Source organism: Talpa europaea (genome assembly GCF_964194135.1).
Source record: "Talpa europaea genome assembly, chromosome: 7".
NCBI classification, from domain to species: Eukaryota; Metazoa; Chordata; class Mammalia; order Eulipotyphla; family Talpidae; genus Talpa; species Talpa europaea.
In genome coordinates, this window is record NC_140074.1 from 114,122,560 (window position 1) to 114,130,774 (window position 8,215).

Below are 8,215 nucleotides of genomic sequence, written 5' to 3' on the forward strand. Positions count from 1 at the left end.
GTTACTTTTTTTTTAAATACTGTGATAAGTAAAAATTGAAAGATTGCTACACTCTCACCATTCCGAATTAGCTCCCATCAACATTTGGTGAACATCTTTCAAGCACTTATATGCACATACACACACTCACACATAGATACACTTACTCATGCCTGCCTATTAATTTGAATAATCTTCTGCATCCTCTTTTTCCTTCCACAACATGTTACTAACTTCTTTCTATGGAAAGAAATATGTAACTTTAAATGGGATGCATATTATTCCACTGGGTAAAAATCATTTACTCTCTTGATAGACATTCAGTTTGCTTCCAGATTTTAAAGGATTTATTTTCCCCGAGATGAATAATGTTTTAATGAGCATACTTGTCCAGTGTTATCTTTAATGGTGCAATCCAAATTGCAGAATGAGACAGCAGGTCCATCCCTCTCTCCATTTAGCCTACTCTTTGAAAATGAACCTTTTGGCCAAGAGGCTGATAGCTCTCTCTTTTTCTCTAAGAGATAAGTCATATGCTTTAAAAAAAAAAAAATGCTCTATCAGCCAGCACAAAGATGGACTGTGACTTAAACCTAGAATGAAACATGTTTTCTCTATTCAGCGGAATCTGAAGTATTAAAAGGATGGATGTAGGATGCTGAAAGAACAATTACAGTTTCTGTTTTTTTTTCCCTAAACTGGTATCACTACCAGAGGAAGGTCTAAATATGAAATCCACTTGTTCGGCTAAAGCCTTACTTTGTTCAGTAAAATCCAAGCTTGAGGACTGTCAAGAATTGTGAGTCTCATCACTTGTCAAAAGCCCAGAGAAAAGACAGAGCTATTGAAATCAGCTGGAAAGGAGAGAAAGGAAACTCTCAGAGGTCTAGTATAGAAATCAAAACTCAAAAAGTTTAAAAGTCTACTGCTTCCTTTTGTATTTATATAAATTTCTATTTCTGGGTATTTGGGGAAATCACTGTGCTGGCTTCCATTGTCTGTGTTAATGACTGAAGCTATATAGCAGCGAATTACCTCATGTGGTTCCCTCTATCACGTAAATTCTTCATGAAACACCCTTTATACAGTGTATATTCTTTCAAGTACAAATTCAATAATATTTATGATGTGATTGCTCTTTCCTTGCATTTTTCTCATGCATAAATATTCCCTTAGCTTAGTTGATATTTATCAAGCAGATTGTACCTACATTACAGAGAGAGATTACTCTGCTACCATTTTTTCTGCATGTTAAAGTGATAACCTTTGAAAGATTAACTGTGAGTATAAAAAGTTTCAGTAAAAATACTAAGACAAAGATGGGAGGCTATATATCAACTCACACCATGAGTCTTTGTTTGTGGACGTTATTATACTCATTGAAAAGTGTTTTGGCTGATCCTACCACCACTTTAGAATTCTCTTTATTTAAGTCTTAGCATTTTTGCTGTATATCTAAAATTATTTCCAAGTAATAAGACCACACAAAAATATAAGAGTATAAAGTTAAGATGGCAAGCTATCCTTCCCTGGGTTTTTTGAGGAACAAATAAGCCAATATGTAAAACACTTATAAATTGGTACATAGTAAACCATGTACCATGTACCATGGGTGATGTAGCTATCATCCAATGTTATTGTTGCTGTTATCATTATCATTACTGTTAAAGACCTACTATGCAGAATATGCTTTATTATGCATAGTTTTCTTTAATTTTTGCAGTAAACATTGAGGTTTACTTGTTTTTTTAATAAATAGCAAGAATGGTTATCAATGGTAGCATCAAATTTCAGAGAAAAAAGTTGCATCATTTTCCTCTTTATCATCATCTCTTTGTTTCTGACAAAGCTATACATAAATGGTGAGTTCACTGTGCTTTCTTTCTCTCATTTTGAAATTCAAAGCTTTATAACATTTTTCTTTCTCGTTTCCATCTATCCAGTGGTCAGAATAAAAGCCAATTTTGTCTGTATCTAAATTAGGTGGTAGACTTTGATATCACAATTTCAGTGTCAGGAGAAAGACCCTATGTCCCTGCCTAGATACTACTTCCGATGTAGGCGGATCACCTCAATTTTGCAAAAAAAAAAAAAAAAAAAAAAAAAACAGGAACACTCTTCTAGACTAAAGTGGAATTAAACTCCCACCACCCTTTGTTCTCTCTTCCCCAGATCCCTTGGATTAACCATTAAATGGCTCACCCACATTCTTGGAATTTGGAAAATTGATTGTGTCATATCCCTAATGAAATTCTCAGTGACCCTCTGGGGTAGAGAATGGCGTCAGAAACAAACATTTGCTGATTGCTGAGAAAACACCCTGCTGGGGAAAATCAAACACCTTGACTCAGTCACCTAGGCTGCCCAACACATCCTCAGTCCCGGAAGGGTGAAGTCCCGCACTTACCTCATGTTCCTTTCCCTCTTATATTATCTCAGTACTCCCACCATGTGGAGCCGATTGGGGTGGGGGACGCCTTTCCCACTGATTCCCTTGGTGGTGTAGGGTAAGTGAAGTGGACAGGCTTTCACACCATTGGCCTCTGTGGCTATCCCCTGTAGCCTTGATCATGAGGCACTTAGGAGCGTGGGCACAGGACACCATGCCTGATGGCAGACACCTGAAGCATGGGTGTGGGTGTGTGTAAGTGCGCACACCTGAGCTTGGAGGCTTAGGCTGTAAGGGCAGCATCACACAGAGATGGCTGCAGCAAATAACAGCTGTGATAGGACCTGCAACGGCTGCAAGAGGAAGAGACCACGAGAGAACACCAGAGAAAGCCCAGAGGAAAAAGCATGTAGAGATTCACAGAGGGCAGAAGTTGCTGTCTCCCTGCTGGCGTGTTTGCCCTGCACTGTTAAAATGCTGTGGGGATGATGCCAAAGGCTCCAAGTTTCCCTTTAAAGTTGCTTGAACTGATGGTGAACCTACCCAGCCTGGGATGGTTGCAAAACAGATGACCATCTCCAATAAACTCTGTGTGAAGATATTTCTTGTGGTTCAGTTTGGCTTTCTGGGTGCAAATGAAAGACACAGTTTGGTCATTTACACCTAGAGTTCCATATGGAGATATTAGACACAGTATGGTATGGTTACAAGAGCTCAGGTCTTAAAGTAGGGAGCATTGACTTTAAATCCTGGCTATTCCTTTTACTGGCATTAAAGAAATTGATTAATTACTTGTAATACCAATCCCCTCATCCATCAAGAGAAGATATGCACAAACATCTCATGGTTTTTGCTAGGGCCAAAGGTAAAAAAGTGTCTCATGCAGTGCCCGGTATCCTGTGATCATAATGTAACTGCTAATATCCTTTAATTTTAGTTGACTGTTGGAAGTGTACAGCTACAAGTTTTAATCCATTGGAAGTTATTTTTGGAAACAATTCTTCCAACAAAACTCAAAATACTTGAAATCCACAACTAAAGTAGAGCAAACCAAAATAATGTATAAATATTAATCTCTGGTGGTTTTTAACATCTGTCGACTTAAATCACTACTGTTTAATTACATGGACTACCTGGAGAATAATGATACAATAAGCTTGAAATAAATACAAATGGCCAAAGAACAATCTTGGTGTTAGATAAATCACTTTCATTAGAGCAAAATCCTTTCTCTTTGGGGTAGAATCCCATCACAGAAAAGACTACTGACCGAAAAGAACGTTTATTGCATTAAATAAATAATAACAATATTCACCATTGCTAGTATATGTACTAGGAAAAGAGATATATTTATTCACAGCCTACTAATGTTGGCACTATTCTCAATGTTTTGCACATGGCAATTCAGTTAATTATACTAATTCTAAATGATAGGCATCATTTCCCCCATTTTAAAGATGAAGAAAATGAGGAATTTGAAGCTTAATAGATTGTCCCAGCTGGAAAACAAGTAAGAGAGTTAACCTCTGGCAGTCAGTTCCAGAGTCTACAATGTAACTCCCGCTAGGCTGTAAGAGAAATTGTTAGGTGTCAAACATGTGGAATTGCTCACATGATATGACAGATTGTAGTTTAATGATATTGAAATGGTAGAAATAGGAGATAATATATGAGCAACACACATTTCAAAATTAAGAGAAAGAGGAAACTTCACATTTTTCAATATTGGTCCCTAGAGAGGAGAGATGAAGCAGGTTTGCAGGGACCGATGTCAATTGCAGAGAATTAAGTCAGTGATGGATTGGATAGTGAATAAAAGAGACCTACTGATTCAGTGGTCACAATAGGCATAAATGAACATCTGTGAATCCACGTGATTCATTTTTCCTAGTTCTGATGGAAATGCCTGGAAAAAACTGGACGAGAGATGGCAGGTTATCTTCTATTCAATTTTGCAAATTGATGAATTGTCAGTAATTATGAAAGTAATTAGGTGTTTTTCCTGCCCACTTGAAGCTTCCAAAAAGGCTCAAATCACACAGAACAGCTGAGACTGAGAACAAACGAACCCATTAAAGCATACCCATTCAAGAAATGGAGTCTGGGGAGAAACACAAATAGGGTCAGTATCTGGCTTTACTACATATTCGCTGTAAAGTATTCAATGCTGTGTTTTCTTTTCTTTCTTTTTTTTTTTTTAAGATTTATTTATTTATACAAGCACTGGGGTACAGGCCAGAGCCACGGGAGGGTGAGAGAATTCACCAGACAGAGCAGGGAGCAGAACGGGCAGAAGGACCGAAGCACACTGCTGAAGGGAGCAGCGGGAGAGACAGGAGAGGTCTGCCTCGCCGTGTTGGAATCTCCCTGGCTGGCCAGGAATCGAACCAGCGCTGCAGAGGCTGTGGACAGCTTCACAGAGCGGCGCTCAACCGCCTGCGCCACCCGGGGAGGCCCTGTATTTCCTTTTCTTGTGTACAGTTCTCTGTAAATTTTAATTGTTACAAGTCCAGCAAGATGGTGAAGGGTGACGACACTGAGCTCACCACCTCCATATGTTGCCAACCAAATGACACATAAACAAAGACGATGACCCTGGATAAGGAAAGATGCCTATTGCATGGGCAAGAGTGAGGGCACAGTGAAAAGGGGTAGAAAAAGCTGTAATTAAACTAAGTTTGGAGTGATATGAAACACTGTACCAGAAGAGAGGGAAGGGTGGCTGCAGTACAGACTCACAGTGCTCTTGGTAACTTGGAGACCCATGATCACATCAAGGACTGTAAAACCAGGGGACCATCCTGGGAAAGAGGGTGAGGACTCCGTGTGCAGGATAGAGGATGCACTCCTGGAGAATATAGGTGTGAGGGTGCAGGTGGTGATTGTCAGCCCGAGGCTGTGGAGCCTGTACTGGCCAGACAGATAAAGCAAGTCACCTTTTTCCATACAGGGAAAGCTATTGTTTTTTGCCTGAGGCTATGATCTGAAAAACAACCAAACAAAGAAAAATACACTTGTCTTACCCCCACCTTGGGCCTAAGCCAACATAACAGTGAAATTCTACTAATTTTTTTCTTAAGATAACACTGGTTTACCAAACCATATACTCTTTAATTGTATGTTACCACCCCATGGTCACCACCAAAATGCCCATAATCATCTGTCATAGTCCCTTGGGGCCACCCCACCCTCTGCTCCCTTCCCCCACTCTCCCACCTTGGTAGTCTCAATTCTGCCGTCACATTTCTAAAGTTTTGTTTTGGTTTAGTTTTTTTCTATTCCTTTGTTTCATTCCTTTATATTCCATGAGATGAGATGATTGAAATTATCTGGAATTGGCCTTTTACTTCTGACTTAGCATAACCCCCTCCAGTTCCACCCATATTGCTGTAAATGTCAAGAGTTCATTTCTTTTTATAGCTGAGTAGTACTCCACTGTGTATCTATAATATGCCTTTGCTACCCATTCATCTATCACTGCTCATTTATGTGAACAGTAAATTTACAATGAAAGAGCCAAGAGTATACAAGAAGGAAAATCTCTTCAACAAATAGTGTTGGGAAAACTGAGCAACAACATGCAAAAGAATGAAACTAGATCACTATCTCACACCATACAGAAGTTAACTCAAATGGATCAAAGACTTGGAGGTAAGACCTGAAACCACAAAACATATAAAGGAAACCACAGGCAAAAAAACTGCATGACATTGGCTTCAGAGATGTCTTTGGGGACTCGACTCCGACAGCAAGGAAACAAAAGCAAAACAAATGGAACTACTACATCAGCCTAAAAAGCTTCTGCACAGCAAAACAAACTGTCATTAAAACAAAAATGGGAGGAAATATTTGCACAGCATACATCCGACAAGCGGCCAGTATCCAAGATCAACAAAGAACTCATAACAACTCAACAAGAAAACAAATAGTAAAAATAGACACTCCTCAAAGAAGACATACAGATGGCCAACACGCACATGAAAAGATAATCATCACGAAAATGCAAATCGAAAACCCCAATGTAAAAACTACTTACCTGTCCTGGTCCCAGCTAAGAGGAGGCAGATCTCAGCCAGTCTGAAAGTGGAGGAGGCTCGCCTGCTTGTAATAAAGTCTTGGCCCGAGGAGCAGGGATCTGATTTAAAAAACACAGGTGGGAAACTGCTGGGACTCTCTCCAGGAACAGTGGCCCTCGCCATCTTCACCACTCCTTTGCTGTGCTTCAGAGCAGCAGTATCTCTTGGAAGGGGACTTATGTCTATCTCTATACTGGCTTTTTGCATTGCTGAATGGGAGCTGCCTCTAGATTGCCTGCCCCTGGAGGCTAAGGGTTTGTTTTTTTGTTTTGTTTTGTTTTCTGGGTCCTACTTCACTGTAACTATCAATGTCACCCTGAAAGGTGCTCACACCCCTATCTGGGAGCCCCAATTATTTTCAGCTGCTGCCAGGGGACACTTCTCCATTGCCTTGCTTGAAATCCAGGAGGGCTTATGTTTGTGGGTCCTACAGATATGTAGCCAATGGAAAAAGAGTCCTTATACTGCTACCTCCCCCAGAGAACAGCAAAAGACGACAGACCCAGAAGCTCTTTCTGTGACTGCAATTAGATAATCATCAGGACTAGGGTCTGAAGGGCAGGGAGCCTAAATCTATAAAGAAGTAAATAAATTCAAAGTTTGATGAGGAACAAGGAGTTTACATAATTTCAAAGTACCTTGCAACAAACTGCTTACGGATTCTAAATTGGAAAGGAGTAGCCTAAAAGATACCACTTTAACCAAGCAATCAAAACAAACATTAATAGTAATGGGCAAATTCAAATTGTATACCACCTGATAGGATGTAGTGAGAGGAACAGACACTTTTTATATAATATTCTTGCCAAAGGTATGTGAAATGAATCTGATTATTATGAAACATTAAACAAACACAAGCTAAGGGAAATTCTACAAAATAATTGACCTATAATCTTCAAAAATGAGAAGGTTATAATAATCAAAAAAAACAATATAGTTTTCTGTATGTTTATACTTTTTCAAAATTTTAAAAAATAAAATGTTTTTAAAATCAGCATTTTTTTTTGAATAAATAAAAGATTGCTGCCTGTGCTGTGTCACAAGCAACTTCTAATTTTTGGTATCTATTTGGTTAAGTCATGCAACTGAGTTATTTGATTAAACATTCTTCTAGTTGTTTCTGTGAAGGCTTTTTTAGGTGTAATTACACTTAAATCGGTAAATTTGAGTAAAACAGATTACCCTACTAAATGTGGGTGAGATTTTCTTGATCATATGCCTTCAGACTCAAACTGTGATTCTAATCTGAAATACTGCTTTCCAGATATGGGACTTAAAAAGCCTCTATAATTGTAAACAAATTCCTTAAAATCAATCTATTTCTCAATGGATGGACGGATGGACTTAGATATCTAAAGTATCTATGCATAGATGTATCTCATCCTACAGGTTCCATTTCTCTGGAGAACTCTAATAAACTGCTTTTCTAAAATTATTATGATAATTTATTCCATATAGAATGAACTTCAAATTATTCAGAAGAGGCAAACTAAAATTTCACCGTGACTTATCTCAATTTTTAAAAATATCCACTCGAGTCTTGATAAAATGTTTCAAGATCCAAACCTGATCTGGATCTAGGTGCCAGATCCCTCCCCTGAGATAGCACTTTGCAGCCTCCACTCTGGACATCACACAGAGAAGCTTTCCCACCTGGGGTGGAAAGCAAAGCCACTGGCCAGACCTCAGGCACCATGTGACTGTAGCAACCCAAATAGCTGTTTTGTTTTCCGCATTACTTTTCTACACAAACTTTCCTTGGACTGAAGGG